The 26678-nt window shown below is 46.8% G+C and overlaps 1 long non-coding RNA gene across 1 annotated transcript in view; it reads right to left on the bottom strand.

Moving 5' to 3' along the window:
* The window catches only part of LOC146360320 (uncharacterized), a 38449-nt gene extending 12208 nt beyond the window's left edge, over nucleotides 1-26241 (bottom strand). Inside the window, exons 1-4 of the long non-coding RNA XR_014787518.1 lie at nucleotides 26204-26241; nucleotides 25256-25395; nucleotides 20676-20774; nucleotides 4316-4445 (exon numbers count right to left, since the gene is read on the bottom strand). This is a non-coding gene — a long non-coding RNA (uncharacterized LOC146360320). The remainder of the gene's footprint in view (nucleotides 1-4315; nucleotides 4446-20675; nucleotides 20775-25255; nucleotides 25396-26203) is intronic.
* Between the last annotated feature and the right edge of the window lie 437 nt (nucleotides 26242-26678).

Genomic DNA, 26678 nt, shown 5'->3' with positions numbered 1-26678 from the left:
CAATGCCGTGATTACTCGAAGCCAACATGGATTTGTCAAAAACAAGTCCTGCCAGACAAATCTGATCTCATTTTTTGATCAAGTCACCTCCCTTGTAGACCGTGGGAATGCTGTAGACATCATATACCTCGACTTCAGCAAAGCTTTCGACAAAGTGCCCCATGATATCCTGATGAGCAAACTAGCTCGAAGTGGGCTAGATGAAACAACGATCCGGTGGATCCACAGTTGGCTACAGAATCGGACTCAAAGAGTGCTTATCAATGGGACCTTCTCAAGCTGGGGAGAGGTAACGAGTGGGGTACCGCAGGGCTCAGTCCTGGGCCCAGTGCTCTTCAACATTTTTATTAATGACTTGGAGGAGGAGGTGCAGGGAATGCTGATCAAATTTGCAGATGACACAAAATTGGGAGGGATAGCTAATACTTTGGAAGACAGAAACAAAATTCAAAGTGATCTGGATAGACTGGAGTGCTGGGCAGAAAACAACAGAATGGCATTTAATAGGGACAAATGCCAAGTTCTGCACCGAGGAAAAAGAAACCAAATGCACAGTTACAAGATGGGGGATACGTGGCTCAACCACACTACGAGCGAGAAGGATCTTGGAATTGTCGTCGATCACAAGCTGAATATGAGCCAACAGTGTGATGTGGCTGCAAAAAAGGCAAATGCTATTTTGGGCTGCATTCATAGAAGCATCGCTTCCAAATCCCGGGAAGTACTAGTTCCCCTCTACTCAGCACTGGTTAGGCCTCATCTGGAGTACTGTGTCCAGTTCTGGGCACCACACTTTAAGAAGGATGCAGACAAGCTGGAGAGGGTTCAAAGGAGGGCAACAAAGATGATCAGGGGACTGGAAACAAAGCCCTATGAAGAGAGACTGAAAGAACTGGGCATGTTTAGCCTTGAGAAGAGAAGACTGAGGGGAGATATGATAGCACTCTTCAAGTACTTGAAAGGTTGTCACAGAGAAGAAGGCCAGGATCTCTTCTTGATCATCCCAGAGTGCAGGACACGGAATAATGGGCTCAAGTTACAGGAAGCCAGATTCCGACTGAACATCAGGAAAAACTTCCTGAGTGTCAGAGCAATACGGCAATGGAACCAATTACCTGGGGAGGTGGTGGGCTCTCCCACACTGGAGGCCTTCAAGACGAGGCTGGACAGCCATTTGTCAGGGATGCTCTGACTTGGATTCCTGCATTGAGCAGGGGGTTGGACTCGATGGCCTTGTAGGCCCATTCCAACCCTACTATTCTATGATTCTATGATTCTATGATTAACACCAGCACTTTGAATCGGGCCCGGAAATGGACCGGCAGCCAGTGCAGCTGGAAAAGTACTGGCGTAATATGAGCTCGCAGGCCAGTCCCTGTTAACAATCTTGCTGCCCTATTTTGGACCAGCTGAAGTTTCCGGACCGTTTTCAAAGGCAGCCCCACGTATAACGCATTGCAGTAATCCAGACGAGAAGTTATCAGAGCATGGATAACTGTAGCTAGGCTATCTCTGTCCAGATAAGGGCGTAGTTGGTATACCAGCCTAAGCTGATAAAAAGTGCTCCGTGCCACTGAGTTCACCTGTGCCTCAAGTGACAGTTCTGGATCCAAGAGCATCCCCAAACTACGAACGTGATCCTTTAGGGGGAGTGCAACCCCCTCCAGAACAGGTTGATTATCACCTAGCCGGGCAGACGAACCACCCACTAACAGTACCTCCATCTTGTCTGGATTGAGTTTCAGTTTATTGGCCCTCATCCAGTCCATTACCGTGCCCAGGCACTGGTTCAGAACAGCCACTGCCTCACCTGGTTTTGATGAGAAAGAGAGATAGAGCTGGGTGTCATCCGCATATTGATGGCACCTCAGCCCACGCCTCCGGATAACCTCCCCCAGCGGTTTCATGTAGATGTTAAACAGCATGGGGGATAGAATAGAGCCCTGCGGAACCCCATGGCACAATTGCCATGGCACAGAGCAATAATCCCCCAGCACCACCTTCTGGAATCGGCCATCCAAGTAGGAGCGGAACCACTGTAGTGCAGTGCCTCCAACTCCCAACCCAGACAACCTATCCAGAAGGATACCATGGTCGATGGTATCGAAAGCCGCTGAGAGGTCCAGGAGAATCAACAGGGTCGCACTCCCCCTGTCCCTCTCCCGACAAAGGTCATCCCACAGGGCGACCAAGGCAGTTTCCGTTCCAAAACCAGGCCTGAAGCCCGATTGAAATGGATCTAGATAATCCGTTTCATTCAAGAGTGCCTGGAGCTGTCCTACAACCACCCGCTCAAGCACCTTGCCCAGGAAGGGGATGTTGGCCACTGGCCTATAACTGTTAACATCCTCTGGGTCCAGGTTAGGCTTTTTCAGGAGTGGTCTAATTACTGCCTCTTTTAAAGCGGCAGGCACCACTCCCTCTCTCAAGGAGGAATTTACAACCTCCTGGACCCAGCCGGACAACCCCTCCTTGTTTGATTTAATAAGCCATGAAGGGCAAGGGTCAAGCACACAAGTGGTCGATCGGACTTGGCCAAGCACCTTGTCCGCATCCTCAGGCCTCAGTAACTGAAACTCATCCAATAAAACTGGACCAGACGGTGCTCTGAACGCCTCTACCAATGGAACTGCATTAATCGTGGTGTCCAATTCATGACGAATCTGAGCAACTTTATCCTCAAAGTGCTGCGCAAACCTGTCACAGCGTGCTACCGAGGGTTCCACCGTCTCTCTCCCTGGCCCAGAATGTAACAGGCCGCGAACCACTTGGAAAAGCTCCGCCGGACGACACTGAGAAGATGCAATGCTGGTGGAAAAGAACTGCCTCTTTGCCACCCTCACCGCCACAGAGTAGGCTCGATAGTGGGCTCTTACCTGTGTTCGGTCAGACTCAGCACAAGTTTTCCTCCACCTGCGTTCTAGCCGTCTCCCCTCTTGCTTCATTGCCCTCAGCTCAGGTGTATACCAAGGAGCTGGCCGGGCTCTGCTCAGAGGGAGAGGGCGCTTGGGCGTGATCGTGTCAACCGCCCGAGTCATCTCTGCATTCCACAGAGCGACCTGGGCTTCGACAGGAGCACCAGCCATACCAGCAGGAAAATCCCCCAGAGCCCTCTGGAATCCATCGGAATCCATTAATCTCCGGGGGCGGACCATTTTAATAGGTCCCCCACCCTTGCAGAGGGGAAAGGCCGCCAGAAGTCTAAACCTCAGCAGGAAGTGATCTGACCATGACAAAGGGACAGATGTTAATTCCTCTACTTTCAGATCACCATCCTCCTGCCCAGTCAAGAAAACCAGATCAAGCACAGATCAAGCACTTTTCACACAGAAAAGTGTGTCCTTTTATATGCGTTGGGCCAATGACATGTTGGGACAGCCCCATGGTTGTCATGGCGGCCATGAAGTCCTGAGCCGCCCCGGATACAGCGGCCTCAGCATGGAAGTTGAGATCCCCCAGGACCATCATCCTGGGGGTCCTCAACACCAAGTCCGAGACCACCTCCGTCAGCTCAGGCAGGGAGTCTGATGGGCAGCGGGGTGGGCGGTAAATATTTACGTAGACTAAGATGGCCAAAAATAAGGAATGCAAATGGCAGTGGCTGTGGCCCCCGCCATTTGCGTACACTTTTTTTTTTTTTTTTAAGCCAGACGTGATAGGCTACGTAAGTCTTTACTTAAACTATCATGTTTGGGGGGGAAAAAAAGCCCCGACAAGACTGCAAATGGCAGTGGTGGCAGCTGGTCAGAAGGCCAGCCACCGCAGCCGCCTCCGCCGAAGCCGCCGCTGGAGCTGCCGGCGCCCAGAAGATCCGCCCCAGGTAAGTCTCATCCCAGGGGTTATCCATGGGGGGCAGGGGGGGGGCAGGCCGTTCCGCCACAGATTTTGGGGGCGAAATGCATTGGCATTCAGCCTCACCGAGACCCGTGGCGGAATTCGCTGCCATCCCTACGTAGCCTATCACGGCCACCACAGGGATGCAAATGGCATCCCTGCATTAGCCATGATAGGCTACATAAGTATTTATGTAGCCTATCTCAGTAAAAATGGGGAAGCGAATGGTGGCCGCAGATGCAGCCGCCATTCGCAAAGCAGCGCGAACAGCATCAGGTAAGTACCCCGTTTCGCATGCCTTTTGCAGGGTGGTGGGGCAGGGGGGCTTTCTTCCACCACAGGTTTCAGGGGGCCAAATGTACTGGCATTTGGCCTCATTGAGATCCGTGGTGGATTCCTCTGACATCCCTAAAAATTATAGGTATGAAATGTAAAGTAATAATATTTCTCTTATCCATGGGGTGTGACAAAATCAACTTACTTGGCACAGCATTGCAAGGACTCAAAACTGCAATGCCCATAAAGGGTGAAACATTCAGGGCAGACAAGGCCAATAGGATAACAGAAACCTTTGAGTCAATTCTGACAGTCTTCTGGACTTCCTGCAAGATCTGCACAAAGCAAAAAAAGGTTAGGGTGTTGTTATTGTTTTTAGTATTTTCCATTTTGCATAAAATCTAGACATATATGCAGGGTGGCAAAGACACAGCAGCGTAAGAGAGCAATCTTATGGCCACCAGACACTGTCTAGACAGCCATAGGACTTTTCGGTTTCCGGAAAGCGAGGTCATCCAACCTCAGTTTCCAGAAACATTGCTCCCCCTCCTCATCGTGGCCAGCACAGTTCTCTCTGTGCCACCGCTGTATCCGCACTCATAAATGGAAGGCAGCAAAGGCAAAGAAAGGATGGTCCTGGGGGTGGGGAGGGGAGGGGACTGCAGAAGGGGATTTGGATTGGAGTTCAAAGACCTAAAAAGAAGGTTTGACCCTTTCCCACTGAGCGGTCAACCCCCAACCCCCATTAGCCTTTCCCCCAAAGCTGCTGTTAGCTGCAGAGATGGGGGAGGGCTGAAGACAAGTACCATGTCCCAGGTCAAAGATCTTATATTTGACCTAGTTATTAATAAGCTGTGTGTTCTTATCTTGGCTTTTTAATCTTTCAGAAGACAGCATGCACCCCAGCTTGCTCTGGCTGCTGTTTACATCCTAGCTGCAGCATTGGAACAGTCTTAGATTTTTTTTATAGGGATGTATGCGAAATTTCCCCTTCATGGATCACTGCCTTGTTGTGGCGAAGGGGCTTGCGTAACTCAGTGAAGCCATAAGCTATGCCGTGCAGGGCCACCCAAGACGGACAGGTCATGGCAGAGGGTTCTGACAAAATGTGGTCCACTGGAGAAGGAAATGGCAACCCACTCCAGTATTCTTGCCAAGAAAACCCCATGGAACGTATCACAAGGCTAAAAGATATGACGCCGGAAGATGAGCCCCTCAGGTCGGAAGGTGTCCAATATGCTACTGGGGAAGAGCAGAGGGTATTTCCAAGTAGCGCCAGAAAGAGTGAAGCGGCTGGGCCAAACCCGAAAGGACACTCAGCTGTGGATGTGTCTGGCGGTGAAAAGAAAATCCGATGCTGTAAAGAACAATATTGTTTAGGAACCTGGAATGTCAGATCAATGAATCAAGGTAAGCTGGAGGTGGTCAAACATGAGATGGCAAGATTGAACATCGACATCTTGGGAATCAGCGAACTAAAATGGACAGGCATGGGTGAATTTAATTCAGGTGACCATCATATCTACTATTGTGGGCAAGAATCCCTTAGAAGAAATGGAGTAGCACTCATAGTCAACAAAAGGGTGGGAAAAGCAGTACTGGGGTACAATCTTAAAAATGATAGAATGATCTCAGTACGAATCCAAGGCAAACCATTCAACATCACAGTAATTCAAGTCTATGCCCCAACCACTGAGGCCGAAGAAGCTGAGGTTGATCGGTTCTATGAAGACCTACAACACCTTCTAGAACTAACACCAAAAAAAGATGTCCTCTTCATCATAGGGGATTGGAATGCTAAAGTAGGAAGTCAAGAAATCACCGGGATAACAGGCAGGCATGGCCTTGGTGTACAAAATGAAACAGGACAAAAGCTAATAGAGTTTTGCCAAGAGAACATGCTGATCATAGCAAACACTCTTTTCCAACAGCACAAGAGGCGACTCTACACATGGACGTCACCAGATGGTCAATATCGAAATCAGATTGATTATGTCCTTTGCAGCCAAAGATGGAGAAGCTCCATACAGTCAGTAAAAACAAGACCTGGAGCTGACTGTGGCTCAGATCATGAGCTGCTTCTTGCAAAATTTCGGCTTAAATTGAAGAACGTCGGGAAAACCACTAAACCGTTCAGGTATGACCTCAGTCATATCCCTTCTGAATATACAGTGGAGGTGAGGAATAGATTTCAGGGATTAGACCTGATAGACAGAGTGCCTGAGGAACTATGGACGGAGGTCCGTAACATTGTTCAGGAGGCAGCAACAAAATCCGTCCCAAAGGAAAAGAAATGCAAGAAAGCCAAGTGGCTGTCTGATGAGGCTTTACAAGTAGCTCACAAAAGAAGGGAAGCGAAAAGCAAGGGAGAAAGGGGAAGATATACCCAACTGAATGCAGAGTTCCAGAGAATAGCAAGGAGAGACAAGAAGGCCTTCTTAAATGAACAATGCAAAGAAATCGAGGAAAACAACAGAATGGGAAAGACTAGAGATCTCTTCAAGAAAATTGGAGATCTCAAGGGAACGTTTTGTGCAAAGACGGGCATGATAAAGGACAAAGAAGGCAGGGACCTAACAGAAGCAGATGAGATTAAGAAGAGGTGGCAAGAATACACAGAAGAACTAGACAGGAAAGATCTGAATGTCCCTGATAGCCATGATAGTGCGGTCACTGAACTTGAGCCGGACATCCTCGAGAGTGAAGTCAAGTGGGCCTTAGGAAGCATTAGTAACAACAAAGCTAGCGGAGATGACAGTATTCCAGCCGAGCTATTTAAAATCCTAAAAGATGATGCTGTTAAAGTGCTGCATTCAATATGCCAACAAATCTGGAACACTCAACAGTGGCCACAAGACTGGAAAAGGTCAGTTTACATTCCAATTCCAAAGAAGGGCAACGCCAAAGTGTGTTCAAACTACCGCACAATTGCGCTCATTTCACATGCCAGCAAGGTGATGCTCAAAATCCTACAAGCTAGGCTTCAGCAGTATGCGAACCGAGAACTACCGGAAGTACAAGCTGGGTTTCGAAGAGGCAAAGGAACTAGAGATCAAATCGCCAACATTCGCTGCATCATGGAGAAAGCAAGAGAATTCCAGAAAAACGTCTATTTCTCCTTCATTGACTACGCTAAAGCCTTTGATTGTGTGGATCACAACAAACTGTGGCAAATTCTGAAAGTGATGGGAGTACCAGACCACCTTACCTGTCTCCTGAGAAACCTGTACGAGGGTCAAGAAGCAACAGTAAGAACCAGACATGGAACAACCGATTGGTTCAAAATTGGGAAAGGAGTACGACAAGGCTGCATATTGTCACCCTGCTTATTTAACTTATATGCAGAGTACATCATGAGAAATGCTGGGTTGGATCAATCACAGGTCGGAATTAAGATTGCCGGGAGAATTATCAACAACCTCCGATATGCAGACGATACCACCCTAATGGCAGAAAGCGAAGAGGATCTCAAGAGCCTCTTGTTGAGGGTGAAAGAGGAGAGTGCAAAAGCTGGTTTGAAACTCAACATTACAAAAACTAAGATCATGTCATCTGGCCCTATCACTTCCTGGCATATAGAAGGGGAAGAAATGGAAGCAGTGACAGATTTTACTTTCTTGGGCTCCAAGATCACTGCAGACGGTGACTGTAGCCATGAAATTAAAAGACGCTTGCTCCTTGGGAGGAAAGCTATGGCCAACCTAGACAGCATAGTAAGAAGCAGAGACATCACCTTGCCGACAAAGGTCCGTCTAATCAAAGCTATGGTTTTCCCAGTAGTAATGTATGGCTGTGAGAGCTGGTCTATAAGGAAGGCTGAGCGCCGAAGAATTGATGCTTTCGAACTGTGGTGCTGGAGAAGACTCTTACGAGTCCCCTGGACTGCAAGGAGGTCAAATCAGTCCATCCTCAAGGAAATCAACCCTGAGTGCTCATTGGAAGGACAGATAATGAAGCTGAAGCTCCAATATTTTGGCCACCTAATGTGAAGAGAAAACTCCCTGGAAAAGACCCTGATGCTGGGAAAGACTGAAGGCAAAAGGAGAAGGGGACGGCAGAGGATGAGATGGCTAGATAGCATCACGGATGCAATGAATATGAACTTGAACACACTCCGGGAGAGAACGCAGGACGGGAAGGCCTGGCGTGCTATGGTCCATGGGGTCACGAAGAGTCGGACACGACTGAACGACTGAAGAACAACAATGCGAAATTTGTTTCAGATTGGTTTTGATCAGGTTTTACCCAGTTTGCACCTTCCAGACTGAGCACAGACTTGGACATAATTTGTGGTCGAAGTCCATATGTTTTCAAGCTTGCGGTGTGATTCGCAGACCCCCCCCCCAAATGTGTTTGACAGCACATACATCTGAAAAAAGTTCATGAGAAAGTGCATAAATGAAAAATGTGCACAAATACGCTTTAACCAATGGGAGAAGAGTACATACATTTCAAGGATGCACACAATTGATGTGTACATTTGGAGAAATGCACCAATTTTCATGTGAAAAGAAAAAAAATCTTGTAATGTGATATGGACTTAAGTTGGAACGAATGAGCTTTGAGGTGGAATTGGGAGAACTTCAGCAAGCTTGAGTTTTGCTGATTTAAACAGTAAGAACCAGACATGGAACAACCGATTGGTTCAAAATTGGGAAAGGAGTACGACAAGGCTGCATATTGTCACCCTGCTTATTTAACTTATATGCAGAGTACATCATGAGAAATGCTGGGTTGGATGAATCAGAGGTCGGAATTAAGATTGCCGGGAGAATTATCAACAACCTCCGATATGCAGACGATACCACCCTAATGGCAGAAAGTGAAGAGGATCTCAAGAGCCTCTTGTTGAGGGTGAAAGAGGAGAGTGCAAAAGCTGGTTTGAAACTCAACATTAAAAAAACTAAGATCATGGCATCTGGCCCCATCACTTCCTGGCATATAGAAGGGGAAGAAATGGAAGCAGTGACAGATTTTACTTTCTTGGGCTCCAAGATCACCGCAGACGGTGACTGTAGCCATGAAATTAAAAGACGCTTGCTCCTTGGGAGGAAAGCTATGGCCAACCTAGACAGCATAGTAAGAAGCAGAGACATCACCTTGCCGACAAAGGTCCGTCTAATCAAAGCTATGGTTTTCCCAGTAGTAATGTATGGCTGTGAGAGCTGGACTATAAGGAAGGCTGAGCGCCGAAGAATTGATGCTTTCGAACTGTGGTGCTGGAGAAGACTCTTACGAGTCCCCTGGACTGCAAGGAGGTCAAATCAGTCCATCCTAAAGGAAATCAACCCTGAGTGCTCATTGGAAGGACAGATACTGAAGCTGAAGCTCCAATATTTTGGCCACCTAATGCGAAGAGAAAACTCCCTGGAAAAGACCCTGATGCTGGGAAAGACTGAAGGCAAAAGGAGAAGGGGACGGCAGAGGATGAGATGGCTAGATAGCATCATGGATGCAATGAATATGAACTTGAGCACACTCCGGGAGAGAGCGCAGGACAGGAAGGCCTGGCGTGCTATGGTCCATGGGGTCACGAAGAGTCGGACACGACTGAACGACTGAACAACAACAAGATTTTTAAGGTTAGCGTGCATGCCTTAGCTGCTAGCTGTTTGGGGATAATTTCAGATTCTAAAAAGTCACACCCCCTACACCCCCACACACACACGTGAAGAGGGATGCTTCTTACTAGAAGCAGCGAAGACCAAAAGAGAGGGGCAAACATTGTAAAAATGGCTTGAACTTGCTATTAAAGCCCTTAACGGCTTGGGGCCAGGTTACCTGAAGGATCGCCTCCTCCCATATGTGCCTGCCTGGACCTTAAGATCATCCTCAGCGGCCCTCCTCCATGAGCCCCTGCCAAAGGAAGTGAGGCGGGTGGCTACTAGGAGGAGGGCTTTTTTTGCTGTGGCCCCCCCAGCTGTGGAATGAGCTTCCTAGTGAGGTTCGCCTGGCACATACATTGCATTCCTTTTGGCGCCAGGTGAAGACCTTTTTTTATTTTCCCAGGCATTTTAGCATTTTAGCTTTCTAAATGTTTATCTTTGCTGTTTTAAATCTGTATTTTAAACTCCTGCACTGCTGCTAGGTTTTATTGTGGTTGTATTGTTATATTGTGGTTTTAATGTTCTATATATTTTAAATTGTTTTATTGTGTGTTGTTTGGTTTTAATTTTTGTGAACTGCCCAGAGAGCTTCGGCTATTGGGCGGTATAGAAATGGAATAAATAAATAAATAAATGTTCAAAATGTTTAAATTTAAAAGAATCTCAATATGGGATAAACCTACAGATGGTCTTACTTCACAGTGATTTAACAAGAGGTTCAAATTAAATTTGTGTGGATTCTGGAAGTGAAATCCAAATGCTGATTATTGTGTAAATGCTGATTTTATCCATGCTGGATGGTTGTATAAACAGATCAAGAAGGTAAGAGGCTATGAGGCTAATTTGTTTTAAACTGGTCACGCACCAGGAAATGAATTTTGTTGGGTTATGTATACACCTGTGACAATCTCCCTTCCCATCATGTGAGTCTTTTATCAACAGCACTCCTCTTTCATATTTATACACAACCAGATGCAAACTCTGGTTCAACTCTGTTGGTTGTCCAACAGCACAAGAGGCGACTCTACACATGGACGTCACCAGATGGTCAATATCGAAATCAGATTGATTATGTCCTTTGCAGCCAAAGATGGAGAAGCTCCATACAGTCAGTCAAAATAAGACCTGGAGCTGACTCTGGCTCAGATCATGAGCTGCTTCTTGCAAAATTTCGGCTTAAATTGAAGAACGTCGGGAAAACCACTAAACCGTTCAGGTATGACCTAAATCATATCCCTGATGAATATACAGTGGAGGTGAGGAATAGATTTCAGGGATTAGACCTGATAGAAAGAGTGCCTGAGGAACTATGGACGGAGGTCCGTAACATTGTTCAGGAGGCAGCAACTCAATCCATCCCAAAGAAAAAGAAATGCAAGAAAGCAAAGTGGCTGTCTGATGAGGCTTTACAAGTAGCTGAGGAAAGAAGGGAAGCGAAAAGCAAGGGAGAAAGGGGAAGATATACCCAACTGAATGCAGAGTTCCAGAGAATAGCAAGGAGAGACAAGAAGGCCTTCTTAAATGAACAATGCAAAGAAATGGAGGAAAACAACAGAATGGGAAAGACTAGAGATCTCTTCAAGAAAATCGGAGATCTCAAGGGAACGTTTTGTGCAAAGACGGGCATGATAAAGGACAAAGAAGGCAGGGACCTAACAGAAGCAGATGAGATTAAGAAGAGGTGGCAAGAATACACAGAAGAACTAGACAGGAAAGATCTGAATGTCCCTGATAGCCATGATAGTGCAGTCACTGAACTTGAGCCGGACATCCTCGAGAGTGAAGTCAAGTGGGCCTTAGGAAGCATTAGTAACAACAAAGCTAGCGGAGATGACAGTATTCCAGCCGAGCTATTTAAAATCCTAAAAGATGATGCTGTTAAAGTGCTGCATTCAATATGCCAACAAATCTGGAACACTCAACAGTGGCCACAAGACTGGAAAAGGTCAGTTTACATTCCAATTCCAAAGAAGGGCAACGCCAAAGAGTGTTCAAACTACCGCACAATTGCGCTCATTTCACATGCCAGCAAGGTGATGCTCAAAATCTTACAAGCTAGGCTTCAGCAGTATGCGAACCAGGAACTACCGGAAGTACAAGCTGGGTTTCGAAGAGGCAGAGGAACTAGAGATCAAATCGCCAACATTCGCTGCATCATGGAGAAAGCAAGAGAATTCCAGAAAAACGTCTATTTCTCCTTCATTGACTACGCTAAAGCCTTTGATTGTGTGGATCACAACAAACTGTGGCAAATTCTGAAAGTGATGGGAGTACCAGACCACCTTACCTGTCTCCTGAGAAACCTGTACGAGGGTCAAGAAGCAACAGTAAGAACCAGACATGGAACAACCGATTGGTTCAAAATTGGGAAAGGAGTACGACAAGGCTGCATATTGTCACCCTGCTTATTTAACTTATATGCAGAGTACATCATGAGAAATGCCGGGTTGGATGAATCAGAGGTCGGAATTAAGATTGCTGGGAGAATTATCAACAACCTCCGATATGCAGACGATACCACCCTAATGGCAGAAAGCGAAGAGGATCTCAAGAGCCTCTTGTTAAGGGTGAAAGAGGAGAGTGCAAAAGCTGGTTTGAAACTCAACATTAAAAAAACTCAGATCATGGCATCTGGCCCCATCACTTCCTGGCATATAGAAGGGGAAGAAATGGAAGCAGTGACAGATTTTACTTTCTTGGGCTCCAAGATCACCGCAGACGGTGACTGTAGCCATGAAATTAAAAGACACTTGCTCCTTGGGAGGAAAGCTATGGCCAACCTAGACAGCATAGTAAGAAGCAGAGACATCACCTTGCCGACAAAGGTCCGTCTAATCAAAGCTATGGTTTTCCCAGTAGTAATGTATGGCTGTGAGAGCTGGACTATAAGGAAGGCTGAGTGCCGAAGAATTGATGCTTTCGAACTGTGGTGCTGGAGAAGACTCTTACGAGTCCCCTGGACTGCAAGGAGGTCAAATCAGTCCATCCTAAAGGAAATCAACCCTGAGTGCTCATTGGAAGGACAGATACTGAAGCTGAAGCTCCAATATTTTGGCCACCTAATGCGAAGAGAAAACTCCCTGGAAAAGACCCTGATGCTGGGAAAGACTGAAGGCCAAAGGAGAAGGGGACGGCAGAGGATGAGATGGCTAGATATCATCACGGATGCAATGAATATGAACTTGAGCACGCTCCAGGAGAGAACGCAGGACGGGAAGGCCTGGCGTGCTATGGTCCATGGGGTCACGAAGAGTCGGACACGACTGAACGACTGAAGAACAACAATGCGAAATTTGTTTCAGATTGGTTTTGATCAGGTTTTACCCAGTTTGCACCTTCCAGACTGAGCACAGACTTGGACATAATTTGTGGTCGAAGTCCATATGTTTTCAAGCTTGCGGTGTGATTCGCAGACCCCCCCCCCAAATGTGTTTGACAGCACATACATCTGAAAAAAGTTCATGAGAAAGTGCATAAATGAAAAATGTGCACAAATACGCTTTAACCAATGGGAGAAGAGTACATACATTTCAAGGATGCACACAATTGATGTGTACATTTGGAGAAATGCACCAATTTTCATGTGAAAAGAAAAAAAATCTTGTAATGTGATATGGACTTAAGTTGGAACGAATGAGCTTTGAGGTGGAATTGGGAGAACTTCAGCAAGCTTGAGTTTTGCTGATTTAAACAGTAAGAACCAGACATGGAACAACCGATTGGTTCAAAATTGGGAAAGGAGTACGACAAGGCTGCATATTGTCACCCTGCTTATTTAACTTATATGCAGAGTACATCATGAGAAATGCTGGGTTGGATGAATCAGAGGTCGGAATTAAGATTGCCGGGAGAATTATCAACAACCTCCGATATGCAGACGATACCACCCTAATGGCAGAAAGTGAAGAGGATCTCAAGAGCCTCTTGTTGAGGGTGAAAGAGGAGAGTGCAAAAGCTGGTTTGAAACTCAACATTAAAAAAACTAAGATCATGGCATCTGGCCCCATCACTTCCTGGCATATAGAAGGGGAAGAAATGGAAGCAGTGACAGATTTTACTTTCTTGGGCTCCAAGATCACCGCAGACGGTGACTGTAGCCATGAAATTAAAAGACGCTTGCTCCTTGGGAGGAAAGCTATGGCCAACCTAGACAGCATAGTAAGAAGCAGAGACATCACCTTGCCGACAAAGGTCCGTCTAATCAAAGCTATGGTTTTCCCAGTAGTAATGTATGGCTGTGAGAGCTGGACTATAAGGAAGGCTGAGCGCCGAAGAATTGATGCTTTCGAACTGTGGTGCTGGAGAAGACTCTTACGAGTCCCCTGGACTGCAAGGAGGTCAAATCAGTCCATCCTAAAGGAAATCAACCCTGAGTGCTCATTGGAAGGACAGATACTGAAGCTGAAGCTCCAATATTTTGGCCACCTAATGCGAAGAGAAAACTCCCTGGAAAAGACCCTGATGCTGGGAAAGACTGAAGGCAAAAGGAGAAGGGGACGGCAGAGGATGAGATGGCTAGATAGCATCATGGATGCAATGAATATGAACTTGAGCACACTCCGGGAGAGAGCGCAGGACAGGAAGGCCTGGCGTGCTATGGTCCATGGGGTCACGAAGAGTCGGACACGACTGAACGACTGAACAACAACAAGATTTTTAAGGTTAGCGTGCATGCCTTAGCTGCTAGCTGTTTGGGGATAATTTCAGATTCTAAAAAGTCACACCCCCTACACCCCCACACACACACGTGAAGAGGGATGCTTCTTACTAGAAGCAGCGAAGACCAAAAGAGAGGGGCAAACATTGTAAAAATGGCTTGAACTTGCTATTAAAGCCCTTAACGGCTTGGGGCCAGGTTACCTGAAGGATCGCCTCCTCCCATATGTGCCTGCCTGGACCTTAAGATCATCCTCAGCGGCCCTCCTCCATGAGCCCCTGCCAAAGGAAGTGAGGCGGGTGGCTACTAGGAGGAGGGCTTTTTTTGCTGTGGCCCCCCCAGCTGTGGAATGAGCTTCCTAGTGAGGTTCGCCTGGCACATACATTGCATTCCTTTTGGCGCCAGGTGAAGACCTTTTTTTATTTTCCCAGGCATTTTAGCATTTTAGCTTTCTAAATGTTTATCTTTGCTGTTTTAAATCTGTATTTTAAACTCCTGCACTGCTGCTAGGTTTTATTGTGGTTGTATTGTTATATTGTGGTTTTAATGTTCTATATATTTTAAATTGTTTTATTGTGTGTTGTTTGGTTTTAATTTTTGTGAACTGCCCAGAGAGCTTCGGCTATTGGGCGGTATAGAAATGGAATAAATAAATAAATAAATGTTCAAAATGTTTAAATTTAAAAGAATCTCAATATGGGATAAACCTACAGATGGTCTTACTTCACAGTGATTTAACAAGAGGTTCAAATTAAATTTGTGTGGATTCTGGAAGTGAAATCCAAATGCTGATTATTGTGTAAATGCTGATTTTATCCATGCTGGATGGTTGTATAAACAGATCAAGAAGGTAAGAGGCTATGAGGCTAATTTGTTTTAAACTGGTCACGCACCAGGAAATGAATTTTGTTGGGTTATGTATACACCTGTGACAATCTCCCTTCCCATCATGTGAGTCTTTTATCAACAGCACTCCTCTTTCATATTTATACACAACCAGATGCAAACTCTGGTTCAACTCTGTTGGTTGTCCAACAGCACAAGAGGCGACTCTACACATGGACGTCACCAGATGGTCAATATCGAAATCAGATTGATTATGTCCTTTGCAGCCAAAGATGGAGAAGCTCCATACAGTCAGTCAAAATAAGACCTGGAGCTGACTCTGGCTCAGATCATGAGCTGCTTCTTGCAAAATTTCGGCTTAAATTGAAGAACGTCGGGAAAACCACTAAACCGTTCAGGTATGACCTAAATCATATCCCTGATGAATATACAGTGGAGGTGAGGAATAGATTTCAGGGATTAGACCTGATAGAAAGAGTGCCTGAGGAACTATGGACGGAGGTCCGTAACATTGTTCAGGAGGCAGCAACTCAATCCATCCCAAAGAAAAAGAAATGCAAGAAAGCAAAGTGGCTGTCTGATGAGGCTTTACAAGTAGCTGAGGAAAGAAGGGAAGCGAAAAGCAAGGGAGAAAGGGGAAGATATACCCAACTGAATGCAGAGTTCCAGAGAATAGCAAGGAGAGACAAGAAGGCCTTCTTAAATGAACAATGCAAAGAAATGGAGGAAAACAACAGAATGGGAAAGACTAGAGATCTCTTCAAGAAAATCGGAGATCTCAAGGGAACGTTTTGTGCAAAGACGGGCATGATAAAGGACAAAGAAGGCAGGGACCTAACAGAAGCAGATGAGATTAAGAAGAGGTGGCAAGAATACACAGAAGAACTAGACAGGAAAGATCTGAATGTCCCTGATAGCCATGATAGTGCAGTCACTGAACTTGAGCCGGACATCCTCGAGAGTGAAGTCAAGTGGGCCTTAGGAAGCATTAGTAACAACAAAGCTAGCGGAGATGACAGTATTCCAGCCGAGCTATTTAAAATCCTAAAAGATGATGCTGTTAAAGTGCTGCATTCAATATGCCAACAAATCTGGAACACTCAACAGTGGCCACAAGACTGGAAAAGGTCAGTTTACATTCCAATTCCAAAGAAGGGCAACGCCAAAGAGTGTTCAAACTACCGCACAATTGCGCTCATTTCACATGCCAGCAAGGTGATGCTCAAAATCTTACAAGCTAGGCTTCAGCAGTATGCGAACCAGGAACTACCGGAAGTACAAGCTGGGTTTCGAAGAGGCAGAGGAACTAGAGATCAAATCGCCAACATTCGCTGCATCATGGAGAAAGCAAGAGAATTCCAGAAAAACGTCTATTTCTCCTTCATTGACTACGCTAAAGCCTTTGATTGTGTGGATCACAACAAACTGTGGCAAATTCTGAAAGTGATGGGAGTACCAGACCACCTTACCTGTCTCCTGAGAAACCTGTACGAGGGTCAAGAAGCAACAGTAAGAACCAGACATGGAACAACCGATTGGTTCAAAATTGGGAAAGGAGTACGACAAGGCTGCATATTGTCACCCTGCTTATTTAACTTATATGCAGAGTACATCATGAGAAATGCCGGGTTGGATGAATCAGAGGTCGGAATTAAGATTGCTGGGAGAATTATCAACAACCTCCGATATGCAGACGATACCACCCTAATGGCAGAAAGCGAAGAGGATCTCAAGAGCCTCTTGTTAAGGGTGAAAGAGGAGAGTGCAAAAGCTGGTTTGAAACTCAACATTAAAAAAACTCAGATCATGGCATCTGGCCCCATCACTTCCTGGCATATAGAAGGGGAAGAAATGGAAGCAGTGACAGATTTTACTTTCTTGGGCTCCAAGATCACCGCAGACGGTGACTGTAGCCATGAAATTAAAAGACACTTGCTCCTTGGGAGGAAAGCTATGGCCAACCTAGACAGCATAGTAAGAAGCAGAGACATCACCTTGCCGACAAAGGTCCGTCTAATCAAAGCTATGGTTTTCCCAGTAGTAATGTATGGCTGTGAGAGCTGGACTATAAGGAAGGCTGAGTGCCGAAGAATTGATGCTTTCGAACTGTGGTGCTGGAGAAGACTCTTACGAGTCCCCTGGACTGCAAGGAGGTCAAATCAGTCCATCCTAAAGGAAATCAACCCTGAGTGCTCATTGGAAGGACAGATACTGAAGCTGAAGCTCCAATATTTTGGCCACCTAATGCGAAGAGAAAACTCCCTGGAAAAGACCCTGATGCTGGGAAAGACTGAAGGCCAAAGGAGAAGGGGACGGCAGAGGATGAGATGGCTAGATATCATCACGGATGCAATGAATATGAACTTGAGCACGCTCCAGGAGAGAGCGCAGGACAGGAAGCCCTGGCATGCTATGGTCCATGGGGTCACGAAGAGTCGGACATGACTGAACGACTGAACAACAGCAACAACAAGATGCAAACTCTACCTCCTCCTTGAGATAAGACCTTAGAGCGAGTGTGAGTGGAAGGTGTACATCAATGTCAACCATCTTTATGCTTTTATTCTGACGCTGCCACCACCCTCCTCTTTATGAGGAGAGAACCTTCCATTTCTTTATATATATGGGTGTAGGTTTATAGTACTTGGGTTATTTTTTTCTGTCTAACCACCCCCTCAAGCTAGAGCCCAATTTGCCCTAATAATCCTACCCTCTGAAAGCCAGGTCTTATTTAACCCCGAAAGAAAATGAAGTGGCTGTTATTTCTTCTCTCTCTCCCAACTGAAAACTGAACAGCTGATCAGGAGATAGCATCCCACTGTCGGGAAAGTCCAGTGAAGTTGTTTTGGGGAAGAGCTCTAGTTCAGTGTTAGTGCACATCCTTTGCATACAGAAGGTCTGTATGCCCCGGCCGTGGGCTGCTAATGTCTGGAGGTGCCGAGGTAATGATAAGCCAGATCCAGGTTTTCTTACAAGGAGACTTTATTGAGTACTTACAGCACACAGGCGTACCCAATGGTTGGATCAGACAGCTTCTCTCAACCCAGAGCCAAGGGGTACAATGGGTTTTATACCATACATGTCAGCAGTAGGGATGTCAGAGAATTTCTCCACGAATCTCGGGGAGGCCGTATGCCAGCGCATTCGGCCCCCCGAAATTGGTGGAGAAACGGTCTCCCCCCCCCAGGACGGGACTTAACTTGGTCGAATGTCCCTGGCGGCGGCGGCTCCGGCGGCGGCTCAGCGGCGGTGACGGCTAGTCTTCCGACTGGCTGCCACCGCCGCCATTTCCAAGTAAAACAAAAACAAAAACAAGCGAATGTGATAGGCGACGTAAAAATTTACATCGCCTATCACGGCTAGATTTAAAAAAAACACCATGATAGGCTATGTAAATCTTTATGTAGCCTATCACGGCTGACTTGGAAAAAAAAAAAGCGCGTACGCAAATGGCGGCGCCCATGGGCGCCGCCATTTGCATACGCACTTTTTTTTTTTAAGTCAGCTGTGATAGGCTATGTAAACATTTACTTAGCCTATCACGGCTGACTGCAGGGACACAAACGGCGGAGGCTACGGCTGCCGCCATTTGCGTCCCAGCAGGAGACGAGGTTTCGCGGCCAGAGGGACGGGGCGCCTCCCCCCTGGCCAGAATTTCGGCGGGGAGGGATGGGGCGCCTCCCCCCCACCGCGAAGCAAGCTTCAGGATCAGGTAAGTGACTTTCATCCATCCCTAGTCAGCAGTGAGGCAGCATGACAGAAGCAAGCATTAATTAGCATTCATCTTCAACTTTCCCAGCATAGACTAATAGTGCTTGTTCAGGAGGAAAACAATCAGAATTTTCCCAGCACAGCCACCTGGAACGTGGCGTAAACAGAGCCTCACTTCTCAGGCACATCCTAGGCCCTGATAAGATACTAGCCTTCATTAGCATGGAATGTGCCGAGGCCACGCTATCGACCTTTGACTCATCTCCCATGCTCAGAGGCCCACTAGCAAGGAAATGGCACCAATAATGAACCTAAGCAAAGCATTATGGGTCTCTAGGCCCCTCTAAAACTACAGGTGACTTGGTTACAGGCCTGGGGCCAATACAAGGTCCCAGCTTGAATCATCAGCATCTTCAGTTAGGGCTGGGAAGTCCCTTGTCTGAAACCTGGAAGAGCCAGGTTGTGGTCATAGTATCGTAATTCTGTTATGCTTTATTATTATTATTATTATTATTATTATTATTAGTTCAATAAAACTTATAAAACATGAAGAAACACAACTAGTAAAAAAATGAACCATGTACTGTTATCCTTTGGAGGTCTTCTGGAAGAAAATGGTCTTAAGGTGCAAACCTATGGACTAGAATAGACATGTGGCTAGACAGCATCTAGACAGGCATAGGATTTTTCCATTTCTGGGAACTGAGCTTGGAACCAGCACTCTGAGGTTGGTTCCCAGAAATCCAACTCCCCACCCCTCCCCACTGCCTTGTAGGAGGTGTGGTTCATCCCCAACTCTGTGTTCTGAAGAGCAGCCTGGAGTGGCCAAAAAGGGAGTGTTTCTGGGGGCAGGGCAGGGACTGCGGATGCGCCATTAGGACACTTCCTATGCACCATTTGACCTCCCCTCTGCTGTTCCAAGGCACCCTGGCTAGACAGTCAAAACCGGCTGTCTAGCCACAAATGCCGGGCGGCCAGAACATGGAGGAGAGGATCCCCTCTGCGCTCCACCCACCCAGCATCGGATAATCATCCACCTCCAAGTTTGGAGGCAGCCGACTATCAACATAGGGTTGTGCCCTTAATCTCAGAAGACCATTGACGATCTAGCCCTGAGGACTATATAGTGGAGAACATTCCACAAGGAAGACACCACCAGTGAAAATGCCCTATTACGAGTGCTTGCCAAAACCACTGCAGTCAGGGAAGGCATCCAGATGAGCTCTCCTCTGAATCTCTTCGTGCCCATGGGGATTCTTACAGGAGAAGGTGCACTCTTGCTGTGCCATAGGAGACCCATGATTGGATCACCCCAATGTAGTTTTATTTTCCTCAAACCATCTGTGCATATTTGTATATTTGGGGTGGGGTGGTGTTTGGATTGGGATGCATGGTACAAGGGAAGGGGATTTCACTTTTTCTCACTGTGCAGTCCCCCCAGTTAAAATGGTCTCCGAAGCTGCGCTTAAGCTGCAGAACCCTGTCTGAAACCCTGAAGAGTGTTTGACTCCTTCAGACATGACATTTGTATGTGTATACTTTTAAAAATAAATCATAATATGGCAGCTGAACTCCTGTCTTTCATCCTTCAATATTTACATAGAGTGTTGTGATTTTTAAAAAAATGCACCTAAAAATGTCATGTTTGGAAAGACCCATCAATAGTTCTATAGCAAATCAGGATCCAGCCTTACAGCATCTGTTGTTTTGCCTTGGACTTAGATCATGTTTACATACTTACTTACCTGGACCAACTGCAAATTCCAGGGAGAAAGCAAAAAAGAAAAGGTGAAGGGTCTTCATGGCGAAAGGTTGGATGTGAAGTCCAGAGAGAGAAGATGCCCCTGATCAAGAAAGACAGAGTAAGCCCCTTCATTTATGGGGGTTTAGGTATACATCATTGATGTCTTTCAGAGACCCTGGAGATGATGGTTCTCTCATTTTGAAACATATCTGAGATCATCGCAATATGGCTAAGTGTGCGTGGTTCCCCCACTTCCTCAAGCTAGGGAAGGGTACCTGCAACATGTACTATGGGGCAGACAGACTTCAGGCATCTACTTTGATTTTAACTAGAATCCTAAAATCTATTAATCCAGAGCCTGGTGCAAAATATTTAGAATTATACAAGTCTGAACCTAAGAATTTGTTCCGGGTACTGAATGGAGCTCACACAAGAATCCACACATGTTTACCCAGAGCTTTCTTCGTGTCAGCCCTATAATTTTGAGTTGTTGTTGTTGTTGTTGTTGTTGTTATTTTGCTGTTATAGTTAAACAATTGGGAGTCAGAAATCCAAATCCTTGCTGATCTATTGCAAATCACCCAGAGATCCACTAGCAGAGATCCCAATGCACCTTCTGCCCATCCTTGGAGCAGGCCTCTACCACCTTCAGCTGCATTTCTCTACCCCACGCAGAGAGTGTAAGATGATACCAGACATGTGTGTCCATGGTTGGAAACTGCACTGCTTTGGGGGCCTGCAATGGCTTAATTCAGACACAGAGGAAAGGGCACCAGAAGTCACGTGCAGAGCAAGGAGAAAGTTGCTGCTGAAAAGCTTCTTTCCAATACAAATACTGATTCAAGGAGTGTGCTGGACTGCTATCACCACTTTCTTCACTATTTGCTACCCATATATATAACTTGATATCCCCCTCAACCCCCCCCCCCAACAACCCTAGGCTCCTTTTTCCAGCCAGCTGCAATTCAGATCCCCATCCCTTTCCCTGGCCACATGACAACTTCCAACTGATTCCACAGCCCCCACCTAAGTAGGGATGGCGTAGAATTCCGCCACGGATTTCAGTGAGGCTGAATGCACTGGCATTCAGCCCCCTGAAATCCGTGGCAGAATGGCCTGCCCCCCCACCCCCCCACAGATCCCCCCCAGGACGAGACTTACCTGTTCCGGACGGCGGCGGCTGGTCATTTGACTGGCTGCCGCGGCTGCCATTTACGTAGACTATTATGGTGAAAAGAAAAGGGGAATGCAAATAGCGTAGTGGGCGCTATTTGCGTTCCTTTTTTATTTGCCGTTTTAGCCTATGTTAATATTTACGTAAACTAAAACAGCAAAAAATGAGGAATGCAAATGGTGGCCTCTGTAGCTGCCTCCATTTGCGTATGCCAGGTTTTTTTTGTTTTGTTTTTACCCAGCCGTGATAGGCTATTTAAAGACTTACATAGCCTATCACGGTTCCCTGGCTGGATGCAAATGGCGGCCGCTCCGGCGGCCACCATTTGTGTCCACACCAGCCAGTCCATGGCCGAAAATCCAGCTGCGGACGGCCCTGGCCTGGCCGGCTGCTCTGCGGAGCCACCGCAGAGCAGAGCCAGCTGTCGAGGATTCCGGGGGGGAGGACCGGATCACCTCCCCCCCCATCGAGGATTCCAGGGGGAGGGATGGAGCGCCTCCCCCCCCACGAACAGAATCCGCGGAAAGGTGACTTTTGTACATCCCTACACCTAAGCACATTTGGTTATATATAGCCCCTAGCCACTTATACTCATTCAAGGAACATCTCCTAGCTATCAAAAGCCATTGAAGATCAATCTTCTGATAGTACCAAACCATCCACTGACCATGATGTGTTCATGAGTGAGCAACCAAGATGAACCAAAGATGGTTCTCTCTCCACAGGACACACTGTGATAACCATAGGGACGTACAAAAGTCATTTACCTTTCCAAAGGGTGACATTCGCGGTGGGGGGGAGGCGCTCCGTCCCTCCCCCCGAAATTCTCCCTGGCTGGCTCCATTCCGCAGCAACTCCACAGAGCCACCAGCCGGGGCCTCCCGCAGCCAGACATCCGCCATTTGTGACATCCACCACTACGCCATTTGTGCCCCTGTCTTTGGCCGTGATAGGCTACGTAAATATTTACGTAGCCTATCATGGCAAAAAAAGGGAATGCAAATGGCGGAGGCTATGGAGGCCGCTATTTGCATTCCCTTTTTTTGCCGTGATAGGCTACATAAATATTTACGTAGCCTATCACGGCAAAAGACAGGGGCACAAATGCATTAGCCGTGCGTTAGCCCTGAGTTAGCCGTGATAGGCTATGTAATTATTTACGTAGCTTATCATGGCCATAATGAAGAAGTGAATGGCGGCCGCAGACGCGGCCGGCATTCACAAAGCAGCGCAAATGGCACCAGGTAAGTGTCCCGTTTCGTGCGCCTTTCACGGGGTGGGAGGGCGGAGGGCTTCATTCTGCCACGGATTTTGAGGGCCCGAATGCATTGGCATTCGGCCTCACTGAGATCCATGGCAGAATTCTCTGACATCCCTAGATAACTAGGGATGTCAGAGAATTCCTCCATGGACTGAAATGGGATTAAATTCTCTTTAGTCCATGCCAGACAATCCTCTGCGAAGCGGCACCACGAGGTCCCACAGAGCCAGCAGTCATGTGGGTTTTTTTCCCGTCATCCGCAAAGAGTCGCGAAATTTACATAAATAAATATGCAGTATAATTCATGAATTGGAAGGACAGTAAAGTAATATTATGATAATAAATCTGTAAGTTTGTTTAATGAGTTGTGCTTACTGCCTTGTGTGTGTTCTTTTTAAATTGAAATCCTCCTTCTCCGTTGGGGAATTTACTTTCAGCCAAAACGCTTCCTCTTCCTTGTAGGGGCTTCTCAAAAGAAGGCTGTCTTCTTTTGGGAAGCCCCTACCTGAGGGGTAGGAAGCCCCTGCCTGAGCGATGAACTCTTTGTTTAAAGCAATGCTATTTTAAAGAAAGAAAAAGCCTTTTAAAATGGCCATGCCGGTCCTGGAGCCCGGCACGAGGTATTATTCTCCCCGTTAAGCTTTACATTTCCACATCCAGCGTTGTTGTTGACGTTGTGAGGCTAAAATGGAGAGGAGAACCAACTCTGTGCATGTCTACTCAGAAGTAAGTTTTATTGAGTTCAGTGGGACTTATTCCTACACATGTCAGCACCCCACTTTGCCCCCAGCTCAAACAAAGAGAAACATGCTAATCTTTCCCTTCATGCTGCATTTGTCCAAGTGTAACTGCTTCAGAAAGAACTTTCCATTATACTGTCTCTTTTTCATTAGTTTCACAACAGCCGTGTGGTGTAGTGGTTAGACAGCCAGTGTAGCCTAGTGGTTAGAGTGTTGGACTAGGACTTAGGAGATGGGGGTTCCAGTCCCCACTTGGCTATGGAAGCTCATTGGTTGGGCCGGTCTCAAACACATTGTTTGTGTGTTCTTTCTAAAGCAGTTACACATGTGCAAATGTTGCATGAGGGGAAAGATTAGCAAGTTTCTCTTTGTTTGAATAAAAAGTGCACTCTGCACATGCTCAGGGAATGGACAAAATGAGGAATAAACACACCAGGGAATATGAAGAACTACATTCTTCTATTATGTGTGTGTTTGTGTGTGTGGGGAGCTTCTCCCCCAATCCAGCTGTTTCTCTGGACCCCCCCCCCCTTCACCCAAGGGTCTTCTGTGATATCCTAACAGGAGGTTTGATAAAGAGCAGGATGTGGAACTACAAAGCTGAGCTGGGGGCAAGTGGGGTGCTGACATGTGTAGGAGTAAGTTGCATTGAACTCAGTAAGACTTACTTCTGAGTAGACATGCACAGAGTTGGTTCTCCTCTCCATTTTAGCCTCACAACGTCGCCAACAAGGCTGGATGTGGAAATAGAAAGCCTAGCAGGGGGAATAATATGTCGTGCCGGGCTCCAGGACCAGCATGGTAATTTAAAAAGGCTTTTTCTTTCTTCAAAACAGTGTTGCTTTAAACAAAGAGTTTATCTCTCAGGCACACCTAAGACAGCCTTCTTTTGGGAGCCCCTACAAGGAAGTGGAAGTGTTTTTGCTGAAAGTAATTACTGCATGGCAAGGGAGGGGAAAAAAAGATGTAAACATTTACGAAAAATAGTGATTCTTAGGGAAGTTATGCAGACTCACGGAGACGGCTGGGTACAGGAATTGCATTTGTTGGTACGTATTTATCTATGTCGTTCTCAGAATGGAAAAAAGAGAGGAGAATTCTGGGGGCTTGTAAACAGTAGAAATGAGCACTGGATGCAAACTGTGGAAGTCAAGAGGAATGGAAGGAGCAGAGTTCGTATATCCCTAGGAATAAAATTTCCATCACAACGTATCAGAACATTTTGATTAATTCAGTTTTCTTTGTTTGTCATATAACATCCAATTGTATGCATGGAAATGCAGATTCACACACACACACACACACACACACACACACACAGAGACATGAACACAGTTCTGAGTAGTTTGCTAAAGAAAAAGAATAAATGCTTGAGAAGAAAGTAGGGATGGATGAAAGTCGCTTACCTCTCCTCGAAGCTTTTCGCGGTGGGGGGGAGGCGCTTCGCTGCTCCCCCTGCGAAGTTCAGGACGGGGGGGAGGCTTCCCGCCTCGCCCGGCCGAAATTCAGGCCGGGGAGGAGACGCCTCGCCTCGCCCGGCCGCGAACTAAAAAGTAAAAAAACAAACAAAAACGCCCCCGTGATTGGCTACGTGACGATTAGCGTAGCCTATCACGGCTAGATCTGCAAAGTCAGCCATGATAGGCTACGTTAATCGTCACGTAGCCTATCACAAGTGACTTTAAAAAAAAAAAAGCGCGTACGCAAATGGCGGCCCCCATAGGGAGCCGCCATTCGCGTTCCTTATTTGGTCGCTGTAGTCTACGTAAATCTTTACGTAGACTACGGCGAAAATAAGGGCAACGCAAATAGCGTAAATCTTTACGTAGACTACAGCGACCAAATAAGGAATGGGAATGGCCGCTCCCTATGGGGGCCGCCATTTGCGTACGCGCTTTTTTTTTTTAAAGTCACACGTGATAGGCTACGTGACGATTTACGTAGCCTATCACGGCTGACTTTGCAAATCTAGCCGTGATAGGCTATGTTAATCATCATGTAGCCTATCACGGGGGCGGTTTTTTTTTTCTTTGATTGGAATGGCGGTGGTGGCAGCCGGTCGAAAGACCGGCCGCTGCTCCCACTCTGGACGAAGACCCGACGAACTGCCGGCCAGACCCGCCGCCGGGAGGGACATTCGCCAAAGGTAAGTCCCGTCCGGGGTGTGTGTGCGAGGGGCGGGGGGGTGAGGAGAATTTCTCCCCGAAACCTGTTCGGGGGGCCGAACACGTTGGCGCTCGGCCCCCCGAAGTTTCGGGGAGAAATTCTCCGCCAACCCTAGAAGAAAGACAAAAGTTTCAAGGTCCGAACCCTGGTGTAAGCGAAAGAAAAGGAAGAAAACCAGCAATACTCACCAGCCAGACTCACCAGAGGAATGTCCTTTGTTTGGTATGACATCAGATGGACTTTGACTGGGTGAAACTTGTTTGTCAACTATTCTGTAGTCATGGCAATGTTTGAATAGACAAAAAAGAGAGCGAGATTTCTCAGAAGTATTTCCTGAGGTCACACCGAGCTCCACAGGAGGGTTTCCAGTCTGACTGCATCTCTGATCTCCCTTGGAAGCTTGCTGTGGTGAATTAACACATGACATCTCCTCTCTAGGCATTCCTCCTTCACTCTTTTTCACAGAGGAGATGTTTGTGAAAAGATGAAAAGCAGGAACACAATGGCCTGAAGTCTGGAAGCTGGGCTCCTTTTCTACTTAAAGCCTCAGTAACTAGTCGTAGGAAGCAGAGGCATATGGGTGATTCTACATCATTCCCCTAACATTCACTTCTCTCCCAAAGGTTTGGGCCTACAACTCTGATCAGCCATAGCCAGCTTAGC

The sequence above is a fragment of the Heloderma suspectum genome, chromosome 1 (assembly GCF_057233095.1).
Source record: "Heloderma suspectum isolate Gila_16-S chromosome 1, 16-S_ref, whole genome shotgun sequence".
Classification (NCBI taxonomy): domain Eukaryota; kingdom Metazoa; phylum Chordata; class Lepidosauria; order Squamata; family Helodermatidae; genus Heloderma; species Heloderma suspectum.
Note: the sequence above shows the minus strand (reverse complement) of the source record. Positions and strands in the feature narration are given on the sequence as shown.